General features: G+C 34.4%; 1 protein-coding gene across 2 annotated transcripts in view; it reads left to right on the top strand.

The window, feature by feature from the left end:
• AKAP6 (A-kinase anchoring protein 6) overlaps nucleotides 1-17,702 on the top strand; it is a 258,488-nt gene that overhangs the window by 142,279 nt on the left and 98,507 nt on the right. The gene's annotated exons all lie outside the window — the stretch shown is intronic.

Genomic DNA, 17,702 nt, shown 5'->3' with positions numbered 1-17,702 from the left:
TTGTTAAGCAGATATTATTTTATCCCCTTGTATACTTTGTTGCTCAGATTGTGGACCATACAGAAAAAAAAACCCAAAAATGAACAGAACAAAGCCCTGAAACAAAACCAAGATAAAGTCTGAAAGGGGAAAAGATAACACTTTATTCATCATGCATGCAGAGTTGTCTGTTCATTAAAGTATACCTATAATTAAAAACTTAAGTTAATTAAGTTTTTGGTTTTTTATATTCTCATTATCATAAAAGAGAAGAAAAGTCTGAAGGGATCTTAATGTCTCACAACTGTTGCTAGTTGGAAAACATCCCACCTTTTTTCTCACTGAAAAAAATAGAGCATGGTTTTTCAGGATGAAAACTGAAATGTTGTAGGTCACAATTTATACTAAAAATTGGTTATAAAATGTTGTTGTAAAGTGCTTTTTACAAAACAACAAAATATATTGGTAAACAATACAAGCAGCTGTCCAGAAAATGAATACACAGCATGACTTCTTGCTTTGTAGGTTGGTCCTTCATATACTTTTGTGTCCTGACTGATTTTTTCCAGTCCTAACATTGTTTTGTGCAAAGGAATAAATCAATTACTGCTGGTGACCATAGTTTGACATATGGAAAAATTTAATCTTTTCACCTCTAGGATTTAATCTCAATGATGAATGTAATATATTTGAGATTCTGTATGTTTTCCAAAATATGTTGTCTAACACATCGAAAAAATAGAAGGGCTGGGAAATTATCTACATGTTTTACTCAGCATTCATTGCATTCAATTAATTTTAAGAAGTAGGTGTGAATGGGGTTGGGAATAACTGCTATTGACACATTTGTACTCAACACTAGTAGCAGATTTTGCTGCCTTTTGGACCTGAAGTTTCCTAAAAAAAATCTTTCTAATGAACTTACAAACTCAGAGAATTTGTGGAGAAGGAAGTCAAGCTGCTTTCTACAGATCCTTTGGGAGGGCCAGTGTTGAATGGAAGTCTTAGTTTTGCGAGCTGCCATTTATATACTTTATATCATTATTCAGCTTGCAATAAATCAGGAAAGGCAGCTATGTTTAAATTCTTCTTTGCTTCGAATTGTTTAACAAGTAGTCTTTACTTTTTTTGTGTGTTTGGTATTCTGGTTTCCAAAAATATAAAAGAAAAAAATCTATTACATGTTGCAGAGTTTAAGTGGTCTCAAGTTATTTAAAGCAAAAATAGGGATGAAGAAATTTGTTCAGTTTTGATTTGACAGTTTGTTTTGTTCAGTTGTAATTTGTCAACTTCTAAATATAATAAAGCTTTACTGAGTGCAGACCGTTCACCACACACACACACGCACACACGCGTGGACACAGACACATCCATGGACACGGATGCACATGGAGACACACACGCAGAGATACATTCCCATGAAGAATCAAATCCCTCAATATGAACAGTCCTATTCCAAGTGGCAATGGACAAGTGTTCTGAAATGGTGGCTTCAGCAGGTTCATATGAGTCTCCTCAATGTGCTGCTAAATTTTTATAATTAGCTGGCCCATGGTCCTACATGTGAAGAGGCCATTGCCACCAATTATTAGTAATTAGGTATAAAACATGTATTTATTATCTTAATTATGTATAAAGGAATGTCTTTTTGCATAAGCATTTCTTCATCTGCAGAGACAATTTCTACTGACTATTTACAAGTGTATTATTTGTGTCCAATTTGGTCAGTTCTGCATCAGGAACTGCTGGGCAGCCTCTGGTCCTGCCAGGTTATCCACCCAGGATGCAAATCAGCACTTTGAAGTGTGCAAGTAGTATCTGTCAGTTGGTCTAGGCACAGCAGGAGCTGCCTGCAGGAATTTCCAAGACTGAGCGTCCCACCTGGAGAGCTCATGAAACAATTAGCGTAGCACTTTTTTATGAAGGTGGCAAGGCAGTCAGGCACTTGCCTCTTGAGTTGGTCTGTTGCCTGCAATCAACCCATTATCTCTGTTCAGAGACTGGGCAAGTTGTTCCTGGGCCATCTAGGAATTAATGACTAAGAGCCAGACCCATGATGTCCTTGGTTTCCAGCTGCACCACAACTGCAGCTTTAGCACAAAGCTGAATTTTGTCTTTATATTACAACTGTATCTTAAATTCCATAGACCTTGCCACAAATCTCTGCTGTGAAGGACTAATTTAATGTAGGAAGAAATTAAATATTTTGTGCAAAGGTATGAAACCACGGAGAAAAAAGAATTACAGAGGTGTTAGTATGTAAGAAACAAAATTCTTTGTTTTGTCATATTAAAATATCAGCATGAAAGAAAGAGGATTTGTATTTGTGTATTTCATTGTCTTTTTCTATTTATGTATCTGTCACTCCAAAATCTGGACTGAGCACACAATAGAGATTAATTAAAATCAGAGTTACTTCAGAAAGCACTTCCTATAATAGAGCTGTATTAGTAAATTAGTTGTGACTAATAGTCTTCTGTAGATGGATTAGAGGAATGAATTAAAATGTAATCTGAAATAGCATTGATAGAAATTATGTCTGATAAATCCAAGGTAACTTCTATCCTTGGCTGGAAATAGAATGCCATTATGCCATTGTGTGCTCCTACAGCAACATAGACTACAAAAAGTAACTGTGGTCTAGGCTGTTCATTTACAAAAAATTCATTAACAAGAATAATCACAAGCCCAAACAATGCCCACTTATCGATTAGCTGAGCCTATCTTTGGATTCTACACACCTAATGCCCTCTGCTTGTGTATTTATACCAAGGCACAAATTATGCTAGTATTATATATATATATGTATGTGTGTAAATATTTTCTATTTATAATACAGTGTCTAAGGGGTTTTTATGATTTAATTCATTACTATGACTATTTATTATTACTTACCTGGTCTGAAAATTCCAAGTAATCTTTTTAAAAGAGTTCTATTTTGTAGAGGCAGATGAGGTGTTCTTCTTAAAATTTACTACTGTAGGTTATTACCTCTAGGATATTTTCCAGATTAGTTTCCATGTGAGAATAATGCATGACATAATGATTTTATAAACACTGTTTTGGAATATAATAAATCTGAGACACTATAATATAAACCTCAATTCATTAATTCTGGAAATACTTCTAAATTAAGAAACAACATTTCTTTACATACAAAAATGACTAATAAAAGTATTCAGATTGCATGTATCAAGTTTCCAAAAGACCTTTCACAAACCAAAGCTGTTTGCACATCTCATGTTTTCAAGGTCTGTTTTGAAAGAACATTGTGAAACTAGTAAGCTAAAAGCATCATGTATCATTAATTCACTGTTCAAACACCAAAACCAAAGTTTACTTTGGGACACATACAAAGTTTAGCAACACTTCATTGTTTCCATGGAAGGCTGTTTCAGACTGAGCACTTTCCAAGTCCCAAAAGCATTATGTATTTAGACATTGGAAGCAAAGACGGTTTTTTGAAAGAGATAGGTTTAAAGGGAGATTTGTATGAGGATTCAACTGCTGCTTGACACATAGGATTTGGGAAGCTGATGAAAGCGTTAAGAAGTAGTATGAAGAAAGTTTAAAGCTGGGAGTGGGACTTGATAGAAGATGAAATTCACTGCTATGGGAAAGGCCAGCACAAAATCTATACATCACTTAGATCTTGGTTAATCCCTCAACGTTGGGGTTTATATAGCTATGAACTGTTTGAAGAAATTATGATGGAGCTTAAGGGGGACTCATGCAGAGCACTGATCTTGTGCCAACTCACTGCAAAATGAGCACTTACCATATGGAGGAGGATTGTGGTGAGTCTTAGGAGTCATATGGAATATATATATATTTTTTTTGAAATGAGAGTACAGGTATAGAAGAGGTCAAATGATGAAGACTTTGAAAGTATAACAGGATGAAAGGAAAATATATTAGGAAGTATAAAGAAAATAATATTTCAAGATGTACCTTCTTTAAGTAAATGACAAGTTATGAGTCTCCTCTGACTAACATAAAAATGAAATTAAAATTAAAAAAAATACGATCTCTAACACCTATCGTGTTTATACTAATCAGGGTTAGCTTTATCCTAATCAACAATCTTAGATTCAATCTGAATAATATTTCATTAGCTTTTCAGATCTACCTTTCCTGTCTAGGTCTAATTATATCTAATGGAATGTAGCTCAACTCACTATATTAAATCATTAAAAAAACCCTCATCATTTTAAATGATTATGGGGCCTTGGGAAAGAATAGTCCCTCCTTCTCCTAAGACCTTAAGGGCTTGCCCCAGATACTTGTCATCATTTTTCTCCAGCCTGTTGTACGTCTGGAAAGAAACTTAATATATCCATTTTCATTTGTAACCATCTATAAACAGCTACATGAGTAAAAACATAAACATCTGTTCTAATCAATCCTTAGAGAAGGTTACTTATTTACAGAATTCTGCATTCTTTGAAATGGAGAGATTTGTACAATTATAATACTTTTATAATATACTTTTTTGTCTGTTTAGAGTCTTGCCTATTTTATTATTTATAAAAGGATTAAAGCATGCCTTGACCTGTATTCAAATAGGCTATGTGTGAAATTGCCAAAATAGTCAGTACTGTTCACCCATGCTGTAAATATTAGAAATAGAGACATATATCACTTAAGGGATGTTTGCCAGAGCAAGATATAATACAAAATAATAAGCTAAAAGAAAAAGTTCAAAATATTTTAGAAATAATTATTCCCAGGCAGATTAGAAGTCTGTACAGTGACAAGGAGTCCTTACTGGAGAATCCACATAAAAATGTAGCATAATGGTTGATCCCAGGATATATCCTAGATACTTAGAATAGTAAAGCAGAAGTTGGAGAATAGTGGAAGATGCTTGAACATTATTAGACAGGCTCAAGAAAATGTTAAATCTGTATTTAATCTCTTCATGTTTGAGTAGCTGCTAGCTGTGTCATGTTTTAAGGGCTAAAAATACACTTCAGGAATTCCCAAGAATTTAAGGAATTTGGGATGAAAAAAGATATTGTAGGTTTTATCACTGCTTATTTATCTTGCTGGCGACTATAATTCTGTATGTGTGACTGTTGTATTGTGAACCTGAAAGAATAAAGCAGTAAAACATAGTAATTCTATATTTCTGTGTGTTAAAGTTGGAGATTGGATGCACATATCTTAAGACGGAAGGGAGAGACCCAAGGAATTCCAAGGAATTCTAAGGAATCTTCTAAGGAATTGTGTCATTCTAAGGAATCTTGTCTTGAGTTTAGAAATTGTATCTGTTTATGTGAAGAGGCATAGAAATCATGTTAAGATATTTATGATGAAAAATGTGTTTCTAGCTCTTTGACCATTGAAGAATTCAGCTCTATCATTAAGAATTGGTTAAGAGTAGATTTCTGTAAATATACTATCATTTGTAGAGAACAGGAGATCATTAATAGAGTCTTTTTGTTTGAGGGAAGCTATTCCACAGCATAAAATGCTGTTCAGCTAGTTAACTAGGTATCAGTATTACTTTACTTAGGGTTTCATTCATATCTTCAAACTAACTTTACTGCTATTTTGTTCTTGTTATATTTAGCTATATATTGATGATATGAGAACAAAATTAAGATTAAATATTATAATGCAGTTGTTGGGTTTATATTTTGTGAATTTACTATAGCCCTTTTGGAGTCTTACCTTTATTCTGCACTTGCATTCAGTAATAGGCTTGCAGTCAGAAACATTGTATTTGCACAGCTTTGCCAAAACTGTCATTGGTAGAAGAATTCTGTTTCTGTTTAAATTTTAATGTAGCTACTTGCCTCCCTCTTTCAGTCAACAGGTGGGAGTTTTTTTCACTGATACTTCCTGTCTATAGCTGTCTATTTTTCTCATAGATTTTAATTGTAAATTTAATTCAAATAAAATGCAAAAAGGAAATCCTTTAAATTAGATACCTATCTCTTAAATGGATAGTACCAATAGCAGAAAATTGGACTGATGCCCATGTGTAAAACTGGGAAGTCACTTCTATGTTGTACTATATGAAAAGCTGTGCTCTGACTACATGAAAAAGTAAATTGTTAAAAAATTGTTAAAAATTGAATAAGTCCCAATAAATTTATAATGAAGCCATTAAAGTACTAGTAGTACTGTGAGTACTCTTCTCAGGGTAAATGCATGATTATAGTAGTATACATTGGAAAATGGTCAGCTCAACAGAAAACTTAGATTATCTTTTTAGTTCTTCATTCTCTCATTGTTTTTTGTTAAAACAACCACAGCTGACATAAATTAGTGTACAAAACTGCTAATACTGTTAAAGAATGCATGTATAATATATGTAATATATATAATATCCATAACAATACATAAAGAAAGGAAGGAGAAATGGTAAACAAAATACTCTTTCACTCTTGAAAAGGAGGTATTTTCAGATTTTGTTTCTGTTTGAAGCATACCTTTATTCAAAAATTCTTTGCTGAAGAATTACTATTGTTCTCTAGGTTAGGGCGAGGAAAACAGGCTCTCCTTTGGTTTTTTTCCCTTACTCAGAAGATTATCCTTCTCACTGGATGATAGGTGGGCAACTCTCTTCTGCTCTGGCATCATGAATCTCACGTTTCCGATTCTCACTGCCCAGCTTCAGCAGAAAGAACAGACAATACCTCTCATGCAGTCTAACTATCTGAGCAGTTACTATAAGAAATCAAATCTCTATTTTCAGCTTCCCAAGAGAATGCTGTAATTAACAAGCTATCAAGAAATAGATTAATTGTAGCAGCTCCAATCCCAGATTTTTTTTTTTCAAAGAAAACAGTGCTCTACATTTCCTGTAGAGCAACCTAGAGGGATATCTTATATACATTTTCTATGTTCAGGAGGCATTGTACAGTCTGAATTCCAGACCTTTGCGACCTCTATCTGAGGCTTATAGGTGACAGCAGGAAATTTGGCCTTTCTTCATTATTTCCTATTGATTCCATTTTTAATGTTATGCTCAGTACACTGAATGTCAGAAATCCCATTTTTGCTACCCAGCTATCTCCATGCTTTGCAAGGAGAAGTTGGCCGCCTTGCCTGTACTTTGAACTCTGTTTATAAATTCCCTCCCATGTGTGTTTCTTGATCTGGGTCCGATATGTCTCTCTAATTTTACGCAGTTTTTAGGTACATGCTATTCAACATATGTATAAGTCATGGCAAATTCAGGATTTTAGTTACAACTTTGGGCTGAAAAAAAGATGAAACAGCAGGGAGCCTAATATTAAAGTGCTGAATTGAGTAGGTGTAAGTCAACAGAGAGTTATGCATAAAATTTTTCCTGACCTTGGAAAGGTCACTTAAGTAAAAATATTCAAACCTAAGTGTTTAAGACTGCATACTTAAATCAACACTTCAATGCCTGAGTATCTCAGGCTTTTTTGGCAAGAGCTAGGGCTGAGAGGGACTAGTTCTGACAAGAAGGCTACTTATTGTAACATCCAGGTAATAGTTTAGCTATATAATTGTATGTCTGAATGTTTTTATCTTATTATCTGTACCAGATTGTCTCCTGGAAAAAAGGTTTTCCCTCTGAGGTCCTCTAGATCTCTTTACTGTTTGTTGGGCTGAAGTTTAATTTCACAGCATTCAAGAGGAAAAGTTAAAGAATATGAATCACAAGTATTCAAACAATATACAGGGACAGCCATATATCAGCTATGTATGTGCATATTGTTGTAATCTTCTTAACTATTATTAGCAGTGGCTTTTCCTGTCAGCCACTGTATGAATAACTCATGGTTATTCAATGTAACACACCATCAAAGTTTATCCCTTTTCCTGTAGATAGTCCAGGGGGTTACCATAGGAAAATACACCAAATACACCTGGATCTAGCTTTCTATATCCTAATTTATAGTTTATAATTTTAAATTTTGCTCATGTTGCATCTCCAAGTTGAAATATTTGGTACATATAAATCACACTGTCTGCTTCCAAGATAATGTTCATTTCATAACCATACCTTTTTCTTATAGTGAGTAGGAATTACTTTCTGTTTTCAGCTACACAGAATCTGTCCATTTAGAAAAAGAGAATATCCTCCCTACAGTAGTCTGGTCCTCAGGAGATCAGTAGTTCAATTTTATATTCTCTTTTCCTGTAGGAATATTCAAATGTGTACTAAGCAAGATGCTGATCTTCACTACTTTTTAAATATACTTTACACATCCTCCTCAGAATTCCATTTTCCCTGATTTACTTAATTTTACTTTCACTCCTCTCTTTCTCGTAATCTTATGATGACATTTTCTTTGACAAGGGGCTGGATACTCCTTCACTTGGAGACCAGCTGAGAATGTCTAATGACATGAAAGGTTTTCTGGGAGTTCTCATAGGGCTGCCAGCACTGAAGATATAGTTAGCATAAGCACCACTGTATTCAGCTGAAGAAGTCACAAAACAGTCAGCTCTGTTAAAGATTTATTTTGTGTGGCAAATACTGAAGCTAAATCCTTTATTATTATCTTGATCATAAAATGTTCACAAGCACATTACTTATGTTTACACAGTTCTCCTATAAAAGAAGAATATCTGCTTTCTCAAAAGACTGTCCTTTTTAAAGGTCAAAAGAAGTCACTATCATTCTGACACTGCACCAAAAACATAGGGCAAAAAAAAGCTGTTATAATTTCTATGCAAAAATCTGTGCACATTTTAAAAAGCAGTCGTGGCTAAAGCTTATTTTTAGCAGGTGCCATGTCATGCCAATGCTGAAAAGGTACCTTTCATTAAAATGACTAGAATAATCAAGAATATTGTTTATTTCTCCCTTTGCAACAGTGAAAATGTCAAACTACCTGTCTGAATCCAGACAATCCTACATTCTGGAATGGGTTCTTTTTTGCAGTTATATCTTCCACATTTCTACAAAAGGCTACAAAAGATCTCACTAGCCAACTATCACTATTTTTTCTCTTGTGTTTATATATATTTTTAAAATTATATTTATTTCTAGTTACTATCTCATGATCCCCAAACTATGCTGCAATGCCATAATCCTGTGCATTTAATATTACTTTTTGGGAAAATTAATTGTAATGAAACAATGAGAAATAATGTAACAAAAAATGTGGCAGTTTCCTTAAAATAAGAGTTTACAGGTGTATATTGTGGTTGATAGCAAGCATAAAAGAGGAATTCAGATAGTCAAAGAACACATACTTTTCAGGCTTCAAAAAATACTATGGTGCTACAGTCACTTAAAGAGACAGTTGCTGAGATACTTTGGTGCCCAAACATCCCAAGGGTCTACAAGCCTGTAGGTGCTTTTTAAAGAAGTGCCTGTATGAGCTGGGCATTGATGTCACCCAGAAAATGGTGGGAATTTGGACACATGCATATGTAGTTGTGAGCTTCTCAATGTTAAAATCTCCATATTGCAACTACTTATTCCTGGGCAGATACCTACTGATTGCAGTGGAGCTTTCTACACTGGGCTCCAAATGGGTTAGTCTGTCAATTTGCAGCAGACTGCAGGAACTGAGGATAAAATTCAGTCTCTGGGAAGTTCTCACAAAGAAATTGAATTGAGGTGGTAAAAATGTGGGCTGATTTAGATCAACTATTTTAAAGGTATTAAGTCAATATGGAAGAATAATAAATAAGAATTGATAATTATGCCCTTTCTTGGTATATAAAAGTTAGTGTGGGCATAAATGGCTCTTAAATTACTGGAAATGCATTATCAGTAGGAAGAAAGTGTTTCAGTGCCAAGACCACATCAATAATGACATGGAAACAGCCAGGGAAACTTGACTGAGCAAAAGAGATTTTCTTCACCCCCCCGCCAAATGAACAGGTAACTTTAACTGGCACATTTTCCCTTACCTCTTGCATAACTGCTCCAAAAGGAACTGTGGCATGAATTCAGTGAAATGCTTAAACACGCACTAAACCTTAAAGCATGTATGTTGTTGCACTGACCTTGCTTAAGCTGCTCATGAGTCTAAAGTTCCTCACTCCACTGGGGCCAACAAACACTGCAGTTGAAGGACTGATTAAAGACAAAGGTTTTAGTGCAGCCTTCAGTTCTGGGTATAGTGAAGGCAGTTATATTTACCGGTGGTAGTTAAACTCCTGGGTGTTCCAATTTCTCCAGGCTTCTTCTTTTCAGAATAAGGAATTTTCAAGTCCCAGTAGTACAGCCAGAAGATGTGTCCAGTATTTCAAAATCCATTTTCTCTTTAAAATCTTGGCTTGGTTTATTTAAGAATAAAAAAATTGTTAATGCAGCACCAAAATTATAAATAGAATAAATTATGATATATAACTGTTGTAAGCATTAAATCCTCTTTGATATTAAACTCATTCCTGTGTCTGATCATGAAACTGTTAAAATTAAACAGAATTATCTGTAAGACAGGTTGGATACTTTATAAAATATAACCCTACTAGTACATGCATTTTGAATTGTATATCTCTACGTCTGCATTATGAAATATCTAAATTCCTTGTGAGTGTGTGTTCAGCAAAACAGTAAAGTGTTGTGGTGTTCTTGTTTATAGAAAAACCCTCAACAAAAACAGAGGTATCACATTTCCCAGTGTTCCTTTAGATGGTGAAATAAATTGTGAAGTTTTATGTTAGGATCCTGTTCCATTAACAGCTGTAAAATACATTTTCCCACAGTTAAAATGAAAAGGTCCTAAAATCTTCTAGTATGCAATCCCTGAACACAGGTAGCCTAAAGGTCTCTTCTGAAGAGTCAGCTTTTATGCACTGGACCCTGAGAGGAACAAAAGACAGCCTATATTGCCTTGATAATAAACAAACTGCTCAGTGTTGAATTGCTACACATCTGCTGTGGAAGGTAGCTGAGACACTGTTTGGATAAGAAAGACACTGTCACCTTTCTTGCAGCTACTGTGCTATTCCAGCACATTTTTAAAAAAATAGGGTAGAATCCTCTTTTGGTTTTGAAATAAAGTTACTCCTTTTTTGAAGGAGCTGTAAGTGTAAATTTTAGCTTTCACCTAATCCTAACTGCTTTCAAAATGCTTATGCATTGCAATCCAGAGTCTCAGTGAACATATAGGGTAAGCAATACCTAAAAAATCCAGTCTTTTAACATCTTTTAAATTAGTTGCCTTTTATTTCTGAAAAGCGAATATCCAAAATAGCAACAGTAAAGATGTCCAGGTTTCAATGAAATATATTTCATAAATTAGCTTATCATTGCACTGATTTAGCATGCCTAGCAGGTGAAAGACAAAAACATGTGTTATCTTCCCTAGGGAACCTTCAATGAATGTCATTCTAGCTTCATATGTCTTTCTTCTCTCCCCTTCTTGAACTGATATAAAATTCTAATGTGTGCCCTCTGGTTCCATCTTCATTGAAATCTAGCAAAACTGCTGAAGGTAAGATAGTGGCAATGGTGCATGAAAAAAGGGAAAAGGGATACAGTGATTCATAGCATACTTGAAGAAAGTTGCAGTTGTTAACAGCACTACTTTTGTGTGTAGACAGGTTAAAATGTGTCATATATCAATGTTAAAAATAAAGTTATTCATCTTAGCTATTTTTTCAAAGTTTTGGAAAAAAAAAAGCCATAAAACCTATGCCATGTGCATCTTTAAAAATTATTTCACGTACCTCTGAAAACAAACAAATTCACTTGCTCCCAAAGGTAACTATAGTAAAGGCAGCATTTTTACATGGATTTGCTTGTGAAATTTCTGTAGTTTTGAATAGTGATTGCTCTTTACTGAAACACTTCAACATGTTCATGTTTTCAATCCTCTTTTGTCCGTGGACATGAGTTACTAGTATTAAGTGACATATTTTTTATTTGCATTTTTCTTGGAAATCATAATTTAAAGTAGACATGGAAAGCAAGGCACCACGTGGTCAAAAATTCTTGTGTAACTTAATAAATTTGCACCAAAAAATAGAAAATTTAACCAAATAAGGCAAAATATCCTGTTAAAAATTGGGTGAATCAATAGAAGAAAGTTGAATGAAAATAACACAATACTCTATTTCCTTGCATTCACAGTAATGAAAATGAACCAAGCAATAAAAGTGTAATTCAGAAATAAAATGCTGTGACCAAGTTCTTTCTTCCTTCTGTGAAAGAGGACAGGAATGTGTCTTGGCACTTGTTATGTAAAAGAAATGGAATCTTGACCAAAAGATTTGACAGGCCTTGCTGCCTTCACTGGGACAGAGTCTGTAAAAGTTGGCTGGTCCAACTTTACCATTGCATTTCACAGCTAGAGCAAAAAGCAGTAACAGCCTCATCTGGCAAACCTATACCTGCGGAAACAAGTGATCACTGGAGTAGCTGCCATGAATTTGGAAATAGGGCTCTAGGAATTTTCTGCATTAGTCCATTTTTGGAGTCTGACTTGGTGTACTGCCTACTGAACTTGCACTGATGTCACAGAAAACTGCACATGTTAAACTGTATGCAGTGCTTTGAAAATATAACAGTGAGCACATCAGGGGAGTAGGACATCCAGGGACTTCTGACAGGCATTATCACGCTACACAATTCATCTTCAGCTCCTCAGTTGAAGTCTTCTGCATCTCACAAATGCACAAACTGGTTTGGGGGTTTCTTCACTTGCTTTTTGCAATTATTTGCTAGAACCCAAGGATGACGTTTGGACAGTAAATCATTGAAAAGATCTCTAGCCATCCCATTATTAAATGACTAATGACCATACAAAAGCCACTATCACCTAACTGTATTTCAGGCTTGCATGATATTTTAGAATAACTGTAAAGAAATGGAAGTCTGGAGACAAATATTTTGAATAAGGGTATTTTAATTGATTCATTGGACTTGGAACCAGGCAATGAAGTTTTTCTTCATTAAACACTTGAGGAAAGAGGAGAGAAATATAAACTGTACTGGCTATGTGAAATAGATCACTAATGTGTTTTTGACAAGACTAAGAGTCCAGCGTCATATCTGTAGAGGAGAGCTTTCCTCCTTTTCAGACTTGAAATTAAATCACCTACTGCAATTAGTCTTTCCATAACAGTGAATTTTTTTCTTAGATTTTAGACCCATATTTATGGGGGATTCAATTCACAAGTAAATAACACAAAAAGAAAAATAAGTAGATGTGGAGGCCTTGAGTCACCAAAACTTTTAAGCAAGTCCATGACTTGAAGCAGTAACAATGGAAATAATACTATTGCCCTTCAATGGGACAGATGTATGCTTGAAGGTAAGCATGTGTGTTACAGAATTAGGGCTTTAGCTATTTCGTTTGTGTTTTTATTAGGAAAGTAGTGTCACTTTTCATAGACAATATTCTAGATCATATACTTTATAGCTAGCAAGTGATAACGAAATATGCATTATACAAGCCCATTATAAGAACACATTAATACCATATCCTTATGTGGTATTGAAATGATACAAACCAGTTTGATTTTAATCACTTTCTCACTAAAAGAAAAAAGTGGGTTCTTCAGTGGAAACTGGTCCATTTAGAAACCAAAACTTACATCAGTAAAACTATTGGATAAGAAAACAATTAAATACTCACACATGGTAGATAACTTTAAAAAATATTTTAAATTAGAATTTATAATATTTGTTTGCTGATTATAAATTGAACTGAATCCTTTTTTTCTAGTAATGCATACAGAAATTAAATCATTTGCAAAAGGATTCCAGCTCATACTGAAAGTATTTATGGACACACTGCAGGGAGTTTGGTTAATATTAGTAACAATACATCCAAAATACTTGGAGGGATACACTCCATCTTTGTTAGATTAGGGTTATAAATGGCTGGTAATGGATTCAAGTGTACAGCCAAATGAAGCTGCATTACTCATAAGCATATGTATCCTCATATTCAAATGTAGTAAATCCAGTTAAGCTTCAGCCCTTCTTAGTTCTTCATTCATGAGATGATACCTTTACAGCAAAAGCAAATAAGTAAAAAGTTTCTTTTACCCCAAATTAAAAAAAAACCACAACATTTTTAAAATATAAGTTTGAAGTTAGTCTTCCACAGATAGCCAATTAAATTATGCTAAAAATGACATTTTTAATTAAACACCAAGGTAAGCATAAATGGATTTCAAAATAATTAATCAAACATCAAAAAATTGAAACCTTTTTCTGCTTGAGCAGCAGAAATGAAAGAACCAGTCTTCAGGTCTCATAGAGATTCAATCTAATTTAATTCTCTGTCTTCTCTAAATAAACATTCCTAAAACCTTTTTTTCATCTGGGGGAATAAGGATGAGAGGGGTAATCAATATTTCTAGCATTTTAATTAAAACCGTTAGTGGAATAAATCCATTTAATTATCAGTTAATGAAATACAAGGTCATTTACCTGACAGGAACTTTGAAGGTGGATTACTAGCTGGAATAAAGTAGAAGAACCCAATGTCACAGCCATTTAGCTTCTGTCAAATTTAAGGTTAAAATCCTTTTAGACTATTTAACCTATTCTCTACCATTTTCTATTATGTATGTCAATTGGCAAGAAGAAATACATGATCAAAATTGGCCTATCTTTAATTTTTCTCCAGTTCCTGCTAAGTTTCTAGACATTTTTTTTTTTTTTTTTTGTTTAGAGAGATGCAAAATGCCAATGATTCCTGGGGTATTTTGCCTTATTGCAGGTCTTTCCCTCGAATTAAATTAGCATACTATGCCTACTATGCCTAAAGATTATCAGGAAATTATTAACAATTAACAGAATAAACACAGCTGTAGTGTTTATGTTTATTATCAAGAAATATTGTGCTTCTCTATTTTTTTTACCTTTATTTACCTTTACCGTAGTAAAGAAAAATAGGTAAGTTTGTTAAAGAGGCTTCTTACTGGATGTTCTCATTAGATGGGTAAGAAGGAAAACGGAAACAGAAAGTGTTCTCTTTCAGTACAGCAGCAAACTTCCCATGCTCCTGATAATGTTTCAATAGGACAGCAAATCAAGTGGGGAACAAAAGCTCTGCCAGAGGCACAAATAGTGGATGCCAGCATTGGCTAGCAGTAAGATGAGCACAGGAAGAAATACTTTTTCCAGGATCCTGGTACAGCCATGCAAACACAAGGGGGAAAATATCAACATGTAAGTGGATTGCTTCTACTTTGTGGTATGATTTTTAAGTTCAGGGTTGAGTTTATGTAATTAAAAAGGGTTATGTGCTACTCAGATAAATATAAATTGGAATTAGAAGATCACACTTCTCTGCTATCTTTAAAAAGTGTCTGTCAGTGTGACTGTTTTTGATGTTCCAGTGTCTATACTATGACATTTTAAACACAAAAATAAAATGAAGGATTTAAAATTTGGTTTAGTAATCTAACTTCCAAGGTGAATTCTCTTATTCACTGTTACTTTTCAAGTGTAAGTCACATTCACCAAATTAGCCATAAACCTTCAAGAAACAAAAACAATAGTTATCATTCCACTTTATAGAATATGTTAGCTATGTATCTTCATAGCCTAAGTAGTGGTTCTTAACAAAAAGACATTGCATGCTATATAGCACACACTTTTAATTTTTAGTCACTACAGAAGTGTCCCAGGTGTGTTTAAAGTTGTGCTTCAGAACATGTCAAACCCTATAGGGTACAAGATTGCTCTGACTTCAGTGTGTAAGGAGAAGTATGAACTGTAGAAGGGAGGGAAAATTTAGTATCTGTTATCAGACCACCTCCTAGAGTCAGAAAAAGACAAGAAATCTTCAGGGATGGCTCTCAGCTCAACCCAAGGTAGGTGTTTGGTTGTGGTAGACATGACCCACCTGTCTGCTCCTGTCATGGTTCACCTACAGCTACAAATGACTAATTTGTGTTGGAAGGAGTGGCAGCTGGTACCAGAGGTACAAAATCCACTTCCCATAGGGAACAGAATAGATTTTGTATCCCCAGCCCTTTCTTCCTGCGGCTGTATTGGAGAAGCAAGGCTGGGCTGATATTTCAAGTCCCAGCCCAAGTTAGTAACTGAACATGATATTGTCCTGTTTATCTCATGATAAATGTGACCTACATTATTTTTGGAGAAGTGAAGTTCACTGACTTTTCTGGATTTGCTTTCAAATTTTGCTTTGCTTGCAACCTCATATCTTAACTAACCCCATCAGTTATTCAATGATATGAATTCCCTATCTTAAAAATGTGTAGAATAGTAGTGTCCAGAATCCTTGTCTTTGAAATTATGAATTTAGATATATGTTAATTTTTGTCACATGATTTGTAGGAGCATTTTCTGCTTGCTTGAAACAATAATAATAAGAAAAATTCCACTGAATTTGACAGAATGCAACCCATCCTTCATTTTCTAGGTTTACCCAATTTTGTTAGGGGTGTTAGAAGATTTTGATGCTTAGAACTTTAATGACCTCGCTGGGTGGACAAAAAAAAGGAGAAACATTTCAAGATGTCATGAACACAATGCATTTCGTTCCCTTTGTATTTATACTTCTTGTTACTAAAAACTTCTTTGGGACAGCTGCTTTTACAGAGATCACTGTGGTGAAGAAGGGCATCCTACCTATAATGTTGACGGATCTGAGAGATTAATTTCTATATTTTAAACATGATAACTTTAGCAAATTTTGAAGTAGCATATTTATAATATTGTATGACCAGTGCATGTTTTTAGTACGTTAGGACTGTGTTAACTAGATCATTTTTTAAAAAGGGTCTGAACACATTTGCATAAGGAAAGTCAGAAATAGTGGAAGAGATGAATGAAGATTTGATATTTATATGATAGAATTTCTGGATCAGTTAATCGAAACTTTTATTTTAATATATAAAGAGGAAGTATTTTAACTTTGTGGTAATAGAATGAAGAGTGTAGTGTTTGTGAAATCCATCACCCAAACTGGAAGTAGCAGCATGCTGTAAAAGCAAAAAGAAACTCTCTTTCACCCAAACTCAACACCACTTGCAGATTACTTGCAATCAAGATTGAAGTTTTTAATTGTATCCTTCTGTTTCCCCATTGCCCAAAAACAGGGAGGATTTCTCTGAAACAGTGAAAGAGCTATATAGGCAGAAACAACTATTTCATTAGGTTATAATGATGACCTGGGGATGATTTTCTGATGGGGCTGTAGAGGACCTGCCTTTTGCAGAGTTGAATTGTTCTACAGAGGAACAGGAGCTTCTGTAGCTCCTTGATCATTATGTGGTCAATATACTGTGGGTTCTCTATCTCAAGATAAGCCTACCTTGTTTCTCAATGTGTTGCTTAGAATTTTTTAAGGTCGGTTTTACATATCTTTTCCTTATTTCTCTGTTACTTACCATAGGAAAAATATATAGCCAAATTCAATCAAGGAAATAAAAAATTATATATGGTTTCATTCAGCATTGCTCGTAAATCTGAGTATGCACAGACCTGGAAGAACTCTGTGTTGTGAAAATCACTGTTTTTAATATGTCATCACATTGCTTTATAAGAAATAATTTTTTTTGGATCACTGTGAGTTACTCAGATATAAGTCAGGACAGATTTTTCATTATTTATGTTGGTTTTGGTTTAGCTGTGGTTTTGCAGGTTATAAAATATGGTGAATTCAATAGGATGCCATGAAAAAGACTCAGCAAAGTATTCTTTTAGCTGTAATACTCTTTTACTTTCAGGGAGAATTGTCAAAATTTCACAATATGTCCTGCAGACTCCCACAAAATCTGGCAAATCGCACCAAACAGACCTAGGTTTTTTTTAGCTGGAAGCATTTTACATTCAGTATCTGGAAAGC

Source organism: Geospiza fortis, unplaced genomic scaffold (assembly GCF_000277835.1).
Source record: "Geospiza fortis unplaced genomic scaffold, GeoFor_1.0 scaffold54, whole genome shotgun sequence".
In the NCBI taxonomy this organism is placed as follows: domain Eukaryota; kingdom Metazoa; phylum Chordata; class Aves; order Passeriformes; family Thraupidae; genus Geospiza; species Geospiza fortis.
Note: the sequence above shows the minus strand (reverse complement) of the source record. Positions and strands in the feature narration are given on the sequence as shown.